Here is a 17968-nt window from a genome sequence, read left to right as displayed (position 1 = left end):
TTGCCCATAGTATTCCCACATCAGCATTACAGAGGTCAAGCCCAGATGCATACCATATATGGCCCTTGGAGGCCTTCAGTGTAGCCCATTCACATCGGCTACTCAGCCATTCAGTCAGCTGATGGCAACATGAGATACAAATACAAAGGAAATCCATGGTATTGACCCCTTCTATGCATCACCCACCCAATACAAACTGTGCACGGAACAACTCATCAAATGTTATTTGGCAAGGAAGATGGTGACAAGGAGGATGGTGCACAGAATCCCTGTCCACCCTTACTTAGCAGGTACTTTCATGAAGGTCTCTGTGTTTGTGGCTGGCTGGGTGGAATCTGTCTCTGTGGAATGAGGGAGGATTCTAGCATGGGCTGGGTCTACTGCCAGCACCAGCCATGGCCAATAGAATGTGACCTATGGCAATCTTTTTGCCTCTGCCCAGTAATATTTGCCTCTACGTTGTTCTATCAGGTTACCCCATAAAAACGTCAAATGCATACATACTATTAATAGAGGTATCTGTTCCCATTTAAAACACTTAAATTACATTGACTGGACTGTTCCACTCTGGCTCTGCTTCATCTTTTGACAACTCTTTTACATCTTGCTCTTTGTCTTTTTCCTTTTCATTCCCCCACATCATATTCAACTCTCTTAATCTTTTCTTCCTTTTTTCAAATATTATGTTTCCATTAGAATTTATACTTCATATTCTGAAAGTGTTTGTCTCTATAAACTTTGTCAGAGCACCATTATGCTAGAGGGAAAAACTCTAGATGCTAAACCTTTGAATCAGTTTTTAAATCATTTTTTTTTTAAAAAAAAGTGGCTACACAACATACATAAGTGCAGATCGTTTGACAGGAAAATGTGTTAGTTTGATCAGAAGTGAAGTATTTTACTTTTCCACCAGAGGGTCATTTATTTAAACTTGGATGACAAAATGTTTGAATTGTGTTGACATACATGAACACTTCTGTCAGTGTAAATTGTGTCCGTGGGGGTTTGCTACTCTCTACTTCTTCAACCTCTATGTATATGTGTGCCACTTCTCCCTCCTTCTTAAATCTAGTCATGTATCTGGTCAGTTTCGGCCCTAGCTTCCTGGCTCCTTCACAAGCCTAGAAGTGCAGATCTAGCCAAAATGTCTCTGGTCAGTTTCAGCCCCTCTTGGTAGTTCCTTGGGACCTTCTCCTTCTCCTCTTCCTCCCCCCCCCCCGCGTATTCAGTTCCAGCCTGGGTTCTGTGCTTCCCTCCTTTGCAACCCTAGTCAATAATGTCTCTAGTCAGTTTCAGTTCTGGCTGTGTGTCTCACTCTCCTTCTCAACTGCCCCTCTCTCTATGTATCAGACTCCATGTGCATGTGTCCAGCTGCAGGGAAACCTCTGTTTTGCTTTATTTTTTTCCTATCTGATGTTCTATATTACTGCTATATTTGTTTGCAAGAAAATTTTTTAAAAATTAAAAGTAATACCACAGTAGCAGCAGTTAGTGGCTGTGAGAGGCAGCCACCACGAAGGTGGGTGGGCACAGGGAAAAGCCACAAATGTAACAATTCTGACAGCCTGTGTAGGCCCTTGACTGATATACAACACAGTTTACAGATGGATTCAAAGTTTTCCCAAGGAGATGCACAACCTGACACAAAAAGCACACGACTGCCATGTGGCTTTAAACTGAATTTAAAAAAACCCAATTCATCACCCAGTTTATTTCATTAGTGTAACTGCCCTCACCGAGCATCTCTAAAGTTAAAAAAAGAAATAAGAAAAGGAAAGATTTTTCGAAGTGATAAACTATACATTGGAATGGCCTGGTGAATCTCTTTGAAAATTAAATCTGACCTATGATTTTATTCACCATTTACAGAGCAATAACTCTTGTATGTATTCTTACTCATTGATAAACCACTGGCAGCCTTAACAGAAATAGCTTTTAAAAGCAGAGCTGCTGTTTTGATTAGGAAAACCAGCTAAGCCAAACCTGACAATAACGCATGTGCTTTAGATTTCCCTGGTTGGAGGCCCTGTTTACTCTGGCAGCTCTATCATTAAGCGAAGCGCCCCCCACCCCCACCCTCAAAGCTGTTACATGGTAGACTGATACTGGCTGACCCTGAAGCAAAAATTTTAAAACAGCACATTTATTTTCTCCTTAATGCTGAACACGCATGCAACGAGGCATACTTTGGTCTAGCTTGGAAATGTTTCAACACCACAACTCTTTGTTCCTTGTACGTTGTTGTGTGTCGTTCTCTTTCTTTTTCTGACAAAAACCTAACATGCTGAAAGCCAGTCTTGAGGGCACCAGGAGCTCCACTTTTCTTGGTGAAAAGCAGCTTAGGTCCCATTTGCACAAACATAACCCCTATCCAGGGATTCAGAAAAGGGTTCGCCGTGGGACAGAGGCAACAGGGAAGCATTGTTCCTTCCATTGTTGTTCTCTTCTCCCTGTGAGCAAGGTGGCAATTGAGATGCTGCACTGTAGTTGCTGCAGTCCTCTACTGACTGTTGCTCTCCATAAGAAGGGCATGATGACAGAGGCAGCCAAGCCACGTTGCTGTTTTTCCTCATGTGTTCAGGTCAACTCTACCTTCAATGCCTGAAGAGGGCTCCAGTTTCCTGCTCTCTGTGTTCAAAAGGTTGAGATGGTCCTGGGGATGGTGAGGATCCAAAGGCATGCCATCTTCATTGAGGATTGCATGAAAAAGTGAAACCAAACCCCAAGTTGATTTTCTTCCAGTTGTGCAAGAGATGCTCTTGGATAAACATAGGGATTGCTATAGCAGTTACTTACATGCACTTAGGAATATGCTCTTGTGCAGTTTTGGCTGACTGGTACAATTTTCCTTCTCCTCTCCACTGTTTAGGTCCAATCAAAGTTTCCTTTACAGTGGTGCCTCGCATAACGATGTTAATTGGTTCCATTAAAAACATCGTTATGTGAAAACATTGTTAAGCGAAACACCATTTCCCGTAGGAATGCATTGAAAACCGGTTAATCCGTTCCAATAGGAGCCTATTCAATACATTTCAATGGTGAAAAAAAAATCCCCCAAAATTCAAAAAGACTCAGAATGAACCCAAATTACTTTAACGAAGATTTTATTAGGTGCACTAACGATTACAAGCATTTTAAACATTTTTGAATATTTTTAAAATAGCGAAAACAGGGCTGTCAAAAAAAACGTTAAGCGAAACAGGGGACCTAAAACTGTCATCGTTAAGTGAAGCAAGGTCCCAAACATCGTTATGCGAAAATCCCCCATAGGAAACATCATTAGGTGAGGCGGCAAAATTTCCAGCAAAGGCCATCGTTATGCAAATTCATCGTTGAGCGAGGCACTCATTAAGTGAGGCACCACTGTATTTCCATGGCTCAAGGGAGCTAGACAGAGTGCAGTTTCTTATAATGTTAGCCTGTGCACATCAGGTGAGTGCCAAACCGAATGAATTTAGCCATCAGTAATGCTAATTGTTCCACCATGCTTACATGTCTTTCTGCACATGGGAATAAAATTGATTATGCTGTAAATAGCAGTGGTAGGTTTTTGAGGATCAGGATTGCAGGTAGAGCTGGGCAAGTAGTAAGCCTCTTACTTCAGCTACTAACAACTAGAAATTCTTATCTGCCTCCCTGTCCAATGACACCGAGTCAAAGATTGTGAGATAGAAGCTGTACAAGAAAAACCTTGAGGTGTTTTGTTGAAATGTGATCCTCCATCTATTCTCCTGTTGTGGTTTCATGTTGCATGTCTCACCCAATTATCTCTCAAGACTTGATTGTGGGAAACTTCTGCTTAAAGGTTGTAGTTGCATTCTGTTCCAGTGACGTGCATAGACTCCTGGCAGGAAGCAGCCGCTGCCAGCAGATGGGGTAACCCCTTATTCTGCCCTTTTGCTTAGAGGTAGATCATAAGATCAAAGGGTTATTTCAGCCAATCCTGGTTACGATTAGGTAACCAGTATCCTATTTGTCTCTCACACAACATATTATGTAAATCATGCTAAGTAAATAAAAGAGCTCTCAGGGTGTTGCCTGTAGGCTCCACTGGCTCATTTGTTCTTTCTCTAAGAGCCTCTTGGCACAGTGGTTAAACCGCTGTACTGCAGCCAAAACTGTGCTCACGACCTGGGGTTCAATCCCAGGTAGCCGGCTCAAGGTTGACTCAGCCTTCTATCCTTCCGAGGTCAGTAAAATGAGTACCCAGCTTTGCTGGGGGGGGGGGCAATGTGTAGCCTGCATAATTAACTTGTAAACCGCCCAGAAAGTGCTTGAACACTATAAGCAGCACGCCTTTTGCTTTGCTTTGCAATTAGCTTTCCTTTGTTCCTTGATCACCCACACTTGATGGTAGCTAAGACTAACTGGAATGTGGCAGCAGATTGAAAATAGAATTACCAGTCTGAAGATCATCTTTCAGTACACACGGAATGCAAGCACTTTGACTTCTGCCAAAAACTTATTGGAAATTTATGCAGCGGTGCACAGCTCTCGAATGCTTTCAAGTGAACCATTCCTACTGGAAGGTGTATAAGGTTCAGCCTTCTGAAAATAGTCCAAAATGTCCCATCACATCTCTTGCTTGAGTTATTTCCGGGGAAAGATGGTGTACATGGAGGCAGCAGCCTTTGGGATGTTGCAGTGGGGGCTTGGGGAGGCTTTGAACCCGTGAGCCACACTTTGGCCATCACTGTTTAAATGGCTATCAAAGACTGTCACCTACCTTTAAATCCGGGATTGGCACTATGCAGCCTGTGTATTACCTGTGGCTTAAAATGTGGCCATTCAGTCCCCTGATCCATAGCCCCTCCAACTGTAAACAAAAAAATATAAAAAATTTTTGTTCTCGGCATTTTGCCCTCTGAGAAACTTGGGAGAGGGGATTTTACCATGTTCTGCCCATTCCACATTTTAAGTTTTGCATGCCACATGCTAATTTCTTAAATTTAATTTTGTCAATAGAGGGCACAAAGGGGTCCTTTTCAGTTTAAAAAAAATTGAGAAAAATATTTGGGGGAGTGAGGGGCACAGGAGTGGGTACAACCCTCCAAAATCAAGGAACTGGCATGGGTGGTTCCCAGAGGAAGTTTCCCACCCTTCTTTAGAGTGTCAAGGTTATGTTAGCATCAAATGCAGGAATGTGAAAATATGTCATTTGTATTTTTATTGTGCTCTGTTGAGTCTCACCACAACTCTAATCATATCCAGTTTGTAAGACAGATATATCTTTTCCTGCTTAGATGGAAATTCATGTGTATTTTGGCGTGTATTTGTCCTAATGCACACATTTTAATGCATTTTCCCCACCACCTAAAGTGTGCACATTTTTAAAATCCACGTATTTCTTATCACACTCATTTTTAAAATGAGTGCATGATTTTGTGCATATTCATCTTTGTTAGAACACATGGCAAGCCATGGAAATGTAGGAATTCCCAATGCAGGATAAGCTTGGTCTGTTACAAGTCCCAGAAGGTAAAAAATAAATACTTTAATATGAAAATATGAGAGAGAGAGAGAGAGAGAGAGAGAGAGAGAGAGAGATCATTTTGCTTCTCTAACTAAATGTGACACACCCTACCCTACCCAACAGACATTTAATCCTAGTCGCCCTTCTTCCTTCAACATGTCTGTGGCGTCAGGGACTTTGACAAAGTATTGGGGGAGGGACCTCTTGGGTCCCCCCATTGGCCACGCCTTTGGTAGCCAGCTTCAGTTAGCAGAACCCATTGAAAAATCCATGCTGTTCTTTATAATGGGCTGGCTTGATGCTCGCCCGCATGGGACTTTGTTTCATTTCATTTGCTGCATCAAAAAGTTAGACACGAAACATGGCACATCGACAGGGAGTCCAGCAGACAGAAATTTGGCTGAGCTCTCAGTTCCACATGAACTTTTGCTAAGCATGTGATGAAAGAAGGTTTTCAAGTGTGCCAGCTGTGGAAAGGTTAATAAAATACAACAAAAGTAATTCGGAGCTTTAAAGCTTCTGGCTTTGCTGATTTTATGCTTAAAAATAACATATCAGAGAGGCAGGACTGTTTGCCCCTTTTCATTCCTCTTTTTTTTCTTCTGTTTTTCCTCTCAGAAACTTTCTGAGCAGTCATTTGGGTAGCTTTTCGTCACCCCTTTTGCCACCATTTGCTACCAGCTGTAGGGGCAGCCCAAGTGATGGCCATCCAGGGTGGTCCGATGAAAAGTTCAGGGCACAGTTCCTGCATTTTGGATGTGCTTTGTCAGATTCTGATATCCTCTCTCTGATACAAAGATTAAAGATACAGGAATTCCTCCGCATCTAGTCATCCCTATCATTGCCAAATAGGACTCGATTGAAATTGGGAGAAATGTGTGTGGGGGGGAGGGAGTTACCTTCTAAATACAGTGGGGTCTTGACTTGAGAACTTAATCCGTATTGGAAGGCGGTTCTCAAGTCAAAAAGTCTGTAAGTCAAGTCTCCATTGACCTACAGTGCATTGAAAACCGATTAATCCCATAACAGGCCGTTTTTGTTCCATTTTGGTTTTTTTCTGGTCTGTAAGTCAAATCTCAGTCTGCAAGTCAAACCTAAATTTTGCGGCCAGAGAAGTCTGTAACTCAAAAAGTCTGTAAGTCAAGCCGTCTGTAAGTCAAGGGTCCACTGTAAAAGAACAGCAAATTCATTGCTACAAGATTCAGTGATGGTGGCCATCTTGCACAGCTTGGGAGAGAGATTAGATGAATTCATAGGAGGTAAGGCCATGAAGGTTACTAATCAGGATGGGTCAGGGTCAGAAACAGATGTTTTTCTGAAGTACAACTTCCAAATCCCAAACCAATGTAGCAGCAACTATGCTGGCTGTGGAACTGTGGGAGCTTTGCCACAAACAAGGAATGGTTTCCATCTCCATGTTCTACTTATATTCTTAAACTTGAGGTAGTGTTGTACACAGGGTAAATTAGGGGCAGCTCAAGACTCTCCACTTGCTGAGGCAAAGGATGAGATGGCAGCCTCCTAAAATTACATGTACAGCAGAAAATTAGAGTAAGTGCTGAATTTTACATAAGCACTGAGAACAGTGCACTGGTCACATCTGAGGGCAAGCAAACTTACTATGTACAGGGTGATCTGTGGGGCACTCAGTTCCCTGACATCCAAGAAAGGAAAATTGTGAGGGAACACATGAGGATTTGTTAAGGGGATTTGATGGCTGCCTTCCCTCTCCAGTCTCTGAATGAATTTATGAGTGACACACTTTCTGAAGGACACATCCCAAAATACAAGTCCAGAGGAAATTACATTGAAAGGAGTTGTGCAACCGAAAACATTACTATGGGTGACTCTGACTAAACACTTACAAGTAATTTTAAAAACAGTTTTATATGCATCTGTTTGTGTCTTTTGTTCCTATGTTTGTTTCTGGACCTGAAGGGCACACGATGTGATCCTCTTCCTTTTAAGTCTTTGCAGTTTGAAAGTACAAGAAGGAAATCTTTAGTTACTGTTCTGCAGATATTGAAATTGCTGGTCAAAGAGAGTCATCCTCCTGCACTAGACGAAGGACTGGCCTTCAAATCTCTGTGACCTTTACTTAAAAGCAGGCCTAAGAAATGCAGTGATTAATTTGGAACTTTCTGACACTGGGACAGGATATTTTGTTAAAAAGATCCATTTATTTAAAAACCAGTCAACAACATTTGAAAATATCAGACTATCTATCGGGGGAAATAATGTCCTCTGAGAAATGTTGGCTCAGCACTTGTTGTCATTCTTTAGGGTTCAGCACTTTCCTCAGACCTTCCAAATGCTGCTGTAGATACATTTTGCTTTTACTGCAGATGTTTATAAGACAGCTCCTTTCCTATAAAGCCATGAAGTGAGTAGAACAGATGTCATTGTTTTGTTTAGTTAAAAAAGTGAAGCAAAGTCTACACCAGGTTGTCCCCAATTTCCTAAAATGTTATTTCCTCAGGGAAGAAGCTATCATTTTTGTGCTTTATTCTTAAGGCCCCTTTAGAATTTATTTTACTAATATTTGTGGGTGTACTGCAACACTGCAAGGTGGCAAGCGATGTTGCATTTGCTTTTGTTACCCATTTCTTCACCACTCTGGCTTCCCTGGCTGCACACACACAAAAAAGTTCTGTGGAAGGGATTGCTTTATAAATTATTTCCTGAGCTTCAATTAATGTGTGGGAAATTGTGGGGGGAGGGTAAAGGTCTACCACAGAGATGGCTGTGAAAGACCTGTACGCACACTTCTCATCCACTTTATAACTAAGGTAAAAATCAGGTCCGACAAAAATTCTGACCCTCACTCATAAGAATGCCTTCTCCTTTGAAATTCTTTTGGAAGGGAATTTCAATCAAATTGCTTTAAAATGGTTAAAATTCTCATAGGAGGAAGGGCAAGGTCCTGCATTTGAAAACAATTCTGTGGAGGCAATAAAATGTCTCGATTAGAGATGGGGACGAATATAAAAATGGATCGCTTTTTCTCACGGATATAGCTGATTTGTTAAATATTCGTCGATCCGTATTTGTGGGTTCCAGAGACCCCCACGAATACGAAGGGACAAATATTTACCTATTTTTATTCATCCTTTGTATTTTTTTTTTAAAAAAAAACATTCAGCCTACCGGCAGCCGATCAGCTGATCAGTGGCAGAAAGGCAGCCACCACCCCACGCAGCCACTCAATACCACAACCTAACACCCACCCCTTCCTTTCCCTACCTTAGGCCCCAAGCCACCCCCTTGACACTCTCTTACTTTAATCGCTGCTGCTGAGGTCTTCTGGTCTCAGAGCCACGCATGTAAAAATGGAGACTGGCTGCCCTTTGCAAAGATGGCAGCTGTGACTTCATTTAGGGTAGGGAAGCCACAGCTGCCATCTTTGCAAAGGGCAGCCAGTCTCCCTTTTTACTCGCCATGGCTGAGAAGGCCTGATGGAGATCTGGCAGCAGCTATTAAGGTAAGGGGCTGTCGGTGGGAGTGGGCTTGGGGCTAAGGTAGGGAAAGGAAGGGGGTGAGGGGTAGGCTGTTAGGGTGGCTGGCTGTGTGGGGTGGTGGCTGTCTATCGGCTTCTGATCAGGTGATTGGCGGCCGGTAGGCAGAATGGGCTTCTGTGCGGTAAACTCTCCTGGGTAACCCAATTTGTGGGTGAATAACTCGGATGTCTGATATTCAATCTTCACCAACATTGGCAGGTGTGTTGGGGAAAGACATAGAATGCTCCCTTGTGATTCTGGAGTCTCTAAATACCTGGAGGGAGCTTTCCTGGGGGGTCCTCTTTGTGACTATATAACTCAGTGGTCCATGATCCAATGTTCACCAAACTGAAAGGAATTGTAGAAAAGCGCTCAAGGAAGCTTCCCTGCAAATTTAGTGTCTCTAGGTCATTGGGGCCCAGTTTTATAGCCATTTAAAGTGCAGAGGTATCAACAGATTGATCCATCAAAGAATATTCATATATTCATATTCGTTGATCTGTTAACCTTGACGAATAACGGATCAAAACAAATTGCCATTTCTTTGATTTGTCCCCATCTCTAGTCTCAATCTCTGTGGTTTCCAACCTCAAGTGTCCAGATGCTCTTGGACTACAACTCTCAGAATTATTCAGTGTTAGCTCTATCCCAGCCCAAGAAACATGATGTTTCAGACTCCACTGACAGAAGTGAAGAGCCCCTCTAATGGGCAGAGCTAACCCTACTGTTAAGTGGATTGAGAAAGCTGCTTCTGGCACCAATTGCTATGAAGGAGATACAGATAAAACACTTTTGAGAACTTTATACCTAGAACGTATTGAGAAGGCTCAGTTGCCATAAATTGCAATTGTATTGACAGCACACAATCCAAAAAAAGAAATTTCTCCATAAACGTTTTGAACACAGCTGGTTGGGGAGTGAACAATGTGTAGCCCTTGGCCATTTTTGGATTGGACCTTCACCATTGGCAATGCTAACTAGGACATCTCTGTAGGACCACATGTTTCCTTCTCCCTGCACCACATGCAGAGCTTGGCAAAGACTACAGTCCCCCAAATCCTCGTTCCCTGGGGAACCCTGGAAATGCAACTTTGACAGGCTATAAACAGATCAAGAAATGGCAGCTATAATAATAGAATCATAGAAAAGTGAAGTTGGAAGGTGCCAGCAAGTCCAATCCCCTGCTCAGTGCAGGAATACAATCAAAGCATAACTGCCAGGTGATTATCTAAGTTTTTCTTGAATGCTTCCAGTGTTGGAGCACTCACCAACTCCCGAGGTAACTGGTTCCACTGTCATACTGCTCTAACCATCAGGAAATATTTCCTGATATTCAACCGAAATCTGGATTCCTTTAATTTGAGCCCATTCTTGCGTGTCCTGCACTCTGGCATAATTGAGAACAGATCTTGCCCCTCTTCTGTATGACAGCCTTTCAAATGTTTGAAAACTCCTATCATCTAATTTGTCATCTGTTCTGAAAGTTCTTTTTCTTTAAAAAACTATTTTATTGCATAGATTTTATTAGAAACATGCTAGAAAAAAGTTTTGACTTAAGCCAAAGAAAGAAAGAAAGACAGACAGACAGAAAGACCAAGCCTGACTGATTATGAGTCTGCTTACTTTCCGCCGCTAAAGGGATACCTTCAAATCTGTGGACTCCCATCTTGGGTCCTATAAGTATCCTGACAGCTCATTAAGTGGCTATTGCAACACCAGATCTGTGCACATTTATCCTCCTGCTCTGGCAGCTGTGGCTGAATCTGGGGGCCATAAAGACGTATTTCTGATGTTGGCTGGCAGAATAATAATTTATGCACTCTGTAATTCAAAGGGTTTTCAAGGTAGTTGTAAATTAATGAAATCTGAATGATTTTCGAGAGGGAGCAGAGGTGGGAATGTTTCTCATTTAATTGACTGAGTGGAACATTTTAAAAACAAATACAGAAAATAGAGGCAGGCATATTTCCTCCCTCTCTTTTTAAAATAGAAAATAGGATAAATGGGATTAAATGCAATGCCAAGAAGAAAGAGAAAGAAGAGAAAAATACATGGCTCTGTGCCAATGAAAAAAAACCCTGATTCCCTCCACGCCTACTCTTTTATTTCCCCTTAAAACCTGCTGTTGATTGGTGCCAAAGAAGAAGTAAGTAGTAACTTACTACAGATTTTGCTTTCAGTCAGGATATTTTTTTAAAAAGAGAGAAAGAAAGAAAAAGAAAACCACAAATGAAAGAATCCTTTTAATCAGATAATTGACCAGCTGGTAATCTTAGCTCTTTTGTGACACACCAGTTGGCAGGTACAGTGGCACATAAGCATGAGAGTTTCTCTCCATTTCCCTTCCCGTTTGGACACTCATAGAGCTCCTCTGTCTCATCAGTCTCCAGGGATATTTCCCAGACATTTTGAAGTCCTGGAGAAAAAAAAAAAAAGAGGCAAGGCATCAGAGCTAATGACTGCCTGTAGACATACAGATGGCACTGCTGCTGATATTCAGACCAGCCATCATGTATCTGGGAAGGAGAAAGGACAAGGGTTTCCTTCAACAATTGACTTGACACCAGACTGTAGCGCCCCAGAAACCTTCGCTTATAGAAGGTCCATGCCGCACCCCCCTCCTCCCCTCTGTCCCAGTAAAGCAGTATTGCCGTTGGTTTCTTCAAAAACCTTAAAAACAGAAAAACCGAAATAAAACCCCAGTATGTGGGATGCTGTGTTTCTGAATCCATGATTCAAAATGCCAGGATAAATGGCCTGATACTTCTGCACAATATTGTGCCCGCATTGCCAGCAGGAAAAAGGATGCCAAGCTTTACATAGCGAAGGGCAGCCTGAAAGTTGATCACACCAATAGCAGCAGTCACAGTGGTCTAAAGCAGTGGTTCCCAAACTTGAGTTAACCCCGGGGGTCCTTGGCATGCAGTTCCCCAAAAGCCCAGCCAGTACAGGTGCCCTGGTCTAAAAGACACCCTCTTGTGCTCACTGCCATTCACAGAGAGACACAAAGCAGGGACAAATCCCAGAAGCTGACTCCTCTCTCTCTCTCTCTCTCTCTCTCTCTTTTTTTTCCCATCAGCTAACCACTTCTCATCCAAACACAAAGCAACTGTCATGGCTGTTTTTCAACTACTGTGAGTGCCAAATTTGGTGCTGATCTAAAACCCAATTTCAAACTTACAATTTTCTTGTTTAGGCTGCCCTCGTTTTTAGAACTGCCTTGTAGAATGCTGGTTTGTTCTGCTCACAATAACATCACTGCATTCTTCTGCAGTGATAATACACAAACATTCAAGCTTGCCTGATCATAATAACTAATATTTGTAAAACAGGCATAACTCCTCTGCCCCTTCTTCACACTTGTAGGTGCCTTCCAAGCTATCATTCTTATTTTTAATATTGACCACAAATATACTTTCAGAAGAGAGTCACAGACCAAAATTGCTTCTCAGTGACTTCGTTCGTTTCACATGCCCCAAGTCCTGGTGCAGTTTTTAAAACTACACATTGGCACCATTTTTAAACTCACTAGGGCTTCTGTGCCAGCTGGCTAGTACTGGGAGGCCACCGACAGCACCAGGACGGCAAAAGCAGAGTCAGTAGAGCTGCTCCTAAGGTAAGAACAGCATCACTACTTGACCGGTGCTTGGGGAGGCCTTCCTGGTCACCTTGGCCTTGGCTTGCTGGCAATGTGGTTTTTGCCAGGGCGGGTGGCACTCCAACAGCAACTATTTCCCTCATGGCAAGCAGGTGAGACTGCCCTGAACCCGACACTGTAAACAGCAGCAGGAAGCCTTCCAGAGGCTGATCCACATCCTGCAGGATGTGTAGAACAGCCAATTTCTCACCTATTTTCAGACAACCTGCAATGTTTAATAGAATACATTGCACAAAATACTGTACTACAAAAAAATGAGAATGCAAAATGAGATACTCTGTTACCAACAAATTCACATAACCAGATCTGGTAAGGTTACAGTATTATGTTTGTTGAGCTTAAACCATGGATTCAGCACAATCAGTTGGATGCTCCCTGCCTTTCTCCAAGATAGACAAAGGTGATTGTTATCTTATTGTTCACATTCTGAGAGATGCTGGCAGTGGTGTTCAAGACTAATTGTGTGACCTTTCCAGGAATTTGAAGTCCAGGAAAACAACTAGCTTTCCTCCACTGCTCACCATATCATATGAACCCAATGGTGGGACTAAACAGGGCATTCAATGCCAGGAATGGAGCTAAATGATGGCTTGAAACAGTTTTTTTTAAAACTACAGGTCTCATACTGTTGGGAATTATGGCTTCTCATAATAGCCTTAAGTTTCTTTACAGACACTTCATTTACAGCTACCAAGTTGAACATAGGAGCTTTCCTCCATCTGCTCCCTAGCCTTCTTTGCAGTTGCTTTATTGCCCTTAACTCCTCTGTAAACCACGGGGAAAGCGAGGCTCTGAAGCAAACAGGGTGTGGTCATGTTGACAGCTCAGGTAACCTCTGAGTACCAGTGAATGACCAGAGGACTGACAGGAGTATCAACCAGAAAAAACCCTAGGACATTTTGGAAACCAATAGAATCCATCAAGTCTTTGATAAGGTAAAGGTAAAGGTTCCCCTTGACAATTTTTGTCCAGTCGTGTTCGACTCTAGGGGGTGGTGCTCATCCCCGTTTCCAAGCCATAGAGCCAGCATTTTTGTCCGAAGACAATCTTCCGTGGTCACATGGCCAGTGCGACTTAGACACGGAATGCTGTTACCTTCCCATCGAGGTGGTCCCTATTTATCTACTTGCATTTGCATGCTTTCGAACTGCTAGGTTGGCGGGAGCTGGGACAAGCGACGGGCGCTCACCCCGTCGCATGGATTCGATCTTATGACTGCTGGTCTTCTGACCCTGCAGCACAGGTTTCTGCGGTTTAGTCCACAGTGCTACCACATCCCCATAATAATAGCTCCACCACCACCACAGAGGGACACAGTAGCTCAGAGCTCAAATCTCAGCAGGAGATGAGCTGACCATGACAAATAGATGGATCTAAAAGACACTCCAGAGCCGGGCACAATAAGGCAAAGATTCTGTTGATGTTGATAGAATGTCTATGGGCAACCACAACTACCCTTGCCTCCCCTCTGATCAGCCATGGTGCTAGACTGAATAACCTGGTAGACACAGCTGGGAAAGGGCGACTCCCTCTTCCTCTCTCACCCACCTTTCTGTTATATATGCCAGGTCAGCCTCTTCTGTTAGGTTTGCTGTTTATTCAGTTTTAATAAACTGCATTTAACAGCATCATGTGCAGGTTAGAGAGTAGGCTGATAGCAGTATCTTGGCACCATCAGGTGGTAGAAGGAACTGAGCATGGAACAGGTATTAGACATCTGGGGCCTGCCCTGCTGAAATGGCCAGCCTTGAAACCAACATCATACCTTCCCCTACACATCATGACTGCTACTGCCTCACTCTCGTAGATTTTGTCCAAAATGAGTGCTGGTTAGAGGGATTATAAGAGCTGTGTGCCTAAATAAATAAATAAATAAATAAATAAATAAATAAATAAATAAATAAATAAATAAATAAATAAATAAATAAATAAATAAATAAATAAATAAATAAATGAATGAATAAATAAATAAATAAATAAATAAATAAATAAATAAATAAATAAATAAATAAATAAATAAATAAATTCAAGTTTTTCTCAGCCTCCCCCCTTTCCACAAGCTGAATCTACACCTGTGGCTACAGAATCCTCTGTAGTACCTTTGTAGAGGTGACTGAAAATCTCAGCACTGCCTGCACATCATAAAAATGCAGCAACATGAATTTACTTACTTATTTACTTGCATGCGCGCATGTGTGCGCACACACACACAAACACACACACACAGAGTCCCATTAGTGCGAAGCACTATTCTGGGCAGTTTACAGTACATATAAAGCTAAACAAGATATAACAGTGGATAAAATAATACAGTAATGAACATCATAAATATAAACATAAGATGAACAAACTGGCAAAAGAAAATGGCAGATAAGCCCTGATAGCACAGTATTTCCAATAAAGCAGCAGGGCAAGAGGCCAAAATTCTAGTGAGGCAGCCTTTGAAGTCCTCTTGAAAGAGGTGTCTTCAACAGGCTCTTAAAAATGGGAAGGGAAAGGTCCCGGCATAGCTTGACTGGAAGCCGGTTCCAGAGAGATGATGCCACTGCCGAGAAGGCCCAACTTCTTGTTGAAGATTTTCTGGCCTCCTTCGGAGTGGCCACCTGGAGAAGCATAGCCTGGGAGGATCGGGTGGTGTGGAGAACGACCCCGGGCAAAGCTGCTCCTACAGGTAATGGAGTCCCAAACCATGAAGGGCTTTATAAGTGAGCATTAAGACCTTGAGGTTGATCTGGGAGGCAACAGATAACAAGTGCAGTGAGCCTGGAATCCTCGTTCTCAATTTAGTGGAGGTTTTGAGACAACTTCAAGGGAAGCTTCGTGTAGAGAGCATTATGGTAGTTGATCCTAGAGATGACCAATGCATGCACCAATGTCCTGAGGGCTCCATTTTCTAGGGAGGGCTGCGGCTGGGTGATAAGCCTCAGCTGACTTGGACATGGCTGCTGTCTGGGAATCCTGAAAGATAGCTGGGTCCAAAAAAACACCCAGTTTCTGAACTTGATCTGTACCATCCAGCCTAGGGAGAATACTCCCAAGCCTATCAGAGGGACCCCCCAGGAGGATAATCTCCATCTCGTCCAGGTTCAGCTTGAGCCTGTTGGCCCTGGTCCATTACAACACTGAAGCAAGACACTGATCCAGTGTCTGGGCCCATGCCACTGCAGGAGTGGAAAAGGAGAGAAAGACCTGGGTTTCATCAACATACTGATGACACTGCACCCCAAGGTTAAAAAGAGGGCATAGAAGCAGATTGAAAAAGAGAGAAACTTCTAGGCTTGACCGGGGGGGGGGGGGTTTGAAATCTACTCTAGTTAAGTTTCCTTATTAACACTTTCCATGTTCTTTACCTGACCTGGAAGATCTAATGAAGAGTTAACCAGAGATAACCCAGGAATATGTTTTGCTGCATGGGGCACATGGGGAAGAAAAGCTAGTGCCCCCCTCCAGAAGTTAAATCAAGATGCCAAGTTATTTTGACACATGATGCAGAAAACCCCAGAAGCTGTTCTCCCACTTCTTAGCAGTAAAAAATACAATAACAAATTAAATATAAAGCCATTCGAAGTCTTTTTTATGCTTTCCACAACACCTGAACTCTGCTACTTGAGGCGGCCACCTCACTTTGCCTTACGTTAGGGCTGGGCCCTGAGATTAACACCCCTGTAATGGCAGCTGAAGAAATGCTTAGTAAAATGTAGGATTACTAACATTATGAAAGGTTCCCCTGCCATGCGTGCACGGGCGTATACACACCACACACACACACACACACACACACACACACACACAGAGAGAGAGAGTCTGCCTTTCCTTTTTCGTCTTTTTCATCAGTTTCTCATGGCTGCTGGCAGCAATGAATGAAATGTAGCATGCTAAGTGAATGGCATCTATTAACACTCCTCCACAGTTGTTGGGCCTTACCTTTGAAACCCCCCTAATATGCTCCCTTCTCTTCCCCCCCTCAAAAGAGAAGAAAGTTGGAGGGGGGTGGAGTAGGAGGAGGATAGTGTGCTCTTTGAATCTGGCTCTGCTGAACCGCTGCCAAATGCAGGACGTTTCCATTCAAAGGACTGAGTGAATAAATGAGAATAACATCCTTGGGGACCTTCGGGATCAGTTTACTCTGAAAATGCTCAGCCTCACAAAGGGTCAGAGTCACAAGGTAAATGGAAATGGCTGGGAGGGGACTTTGATGACCGAAACACTGTAACTGTAGAGGACTTGAAAGAAAACCGTATATATATATATAGAATTGTTGCACATTTCAATTTATTATTTAAAATATTGCCAAGAAGAAATCGTATAAGCAGAGGCTTTGAGAAAGACAGAATTCTTCCTTTAGTTGCAGACCACTCAGTTTTGCTTTTGCCATGTATGTTTTACAAAAACTGTGGACTTTTATGGTTAAATAAATCTAGTCCCCAGCCCCCAAGTAGGCTCACTGAATCAGTAGGATTCAGTAAGTCAGCAGGATTTATCTAAGTCCAATTGCTTCAGAGGCTCAACATCAGCATGGAGTAACTGCTGGAATTCACTCTCAGAGCACAATACTGTACTGAAGAACCAGAGTTTGGAAAAGTTCTTGTTTCTTGAAAATAAGTGAACTAGTTATATTTCAGTTACTTTTAAAAAAGAAATATGTGAATGCTCCAAACCTCTTCTCTGTGGTACAGAATACCTCATCATCACTCACTACACAGACCAACAGCACAGGAAAACCAGTATTTTACATCCCAGTAACTATAAAAGTGATGAAGATATTACATTTACACTGCAAAAGCAGCTATCCCTCATAGAGTTACAACTATGATGTAACATAACTGTACCTTGAAAACTAATGACTTGTAACTGTCTAGTTCCAAGATCTGCAGTGAAAATAAAGGAATAATTACATCCTTGTATGAAGAATCTAGTAGGGATTTCATTCATATTTTAATTCACCTTTTCGTGTTCATACATAATCAATATGTGCTTAAATTACAAGAAATTTTAAGGAACCAGCAACCAGTATAGGAAGGGAAAACTGCAGTTTTTCCCACATGTAAAAAGGCCTAGTCTGATGATATGTTTTATCTAGCATCACAGTTCATCAAGGCCTGAAATCTCATATACAGTACTGTATTTTTCAGATGACATATTTTGTGCCTCTGCTTCTAGCTGCTGCAGAGGGACACTGAGTATAATATTTCTCACACACCCCACTTTAAAAGGTTTACACAAACTGCAATGCAATTCTAACACAAAGATGATTCAGTTGCTAGGGTTCTTTTTTATTTTTAAACCCTCTTCTGCACAAATAACCCTACTGGCTGATCACAGAGACCTATTGATGGTGCA

The sequence above is a fragment of the Pogona vitticeps genome, chromosome 1, assembly GCF_051106095.1.
Source record: "Pogona vitticeps strain Pit_001003342236 chromosome 1, PviZW2.1, whole genome shotgun sequence".
NCBI lineage: Eukaryota > Metazoa > Chordata > Lepidosauria > Squamata > Agamidae > Pogona > Pogona vitticeps.
Note: the sequence above shows the minus strand (reverse complement) of the source record.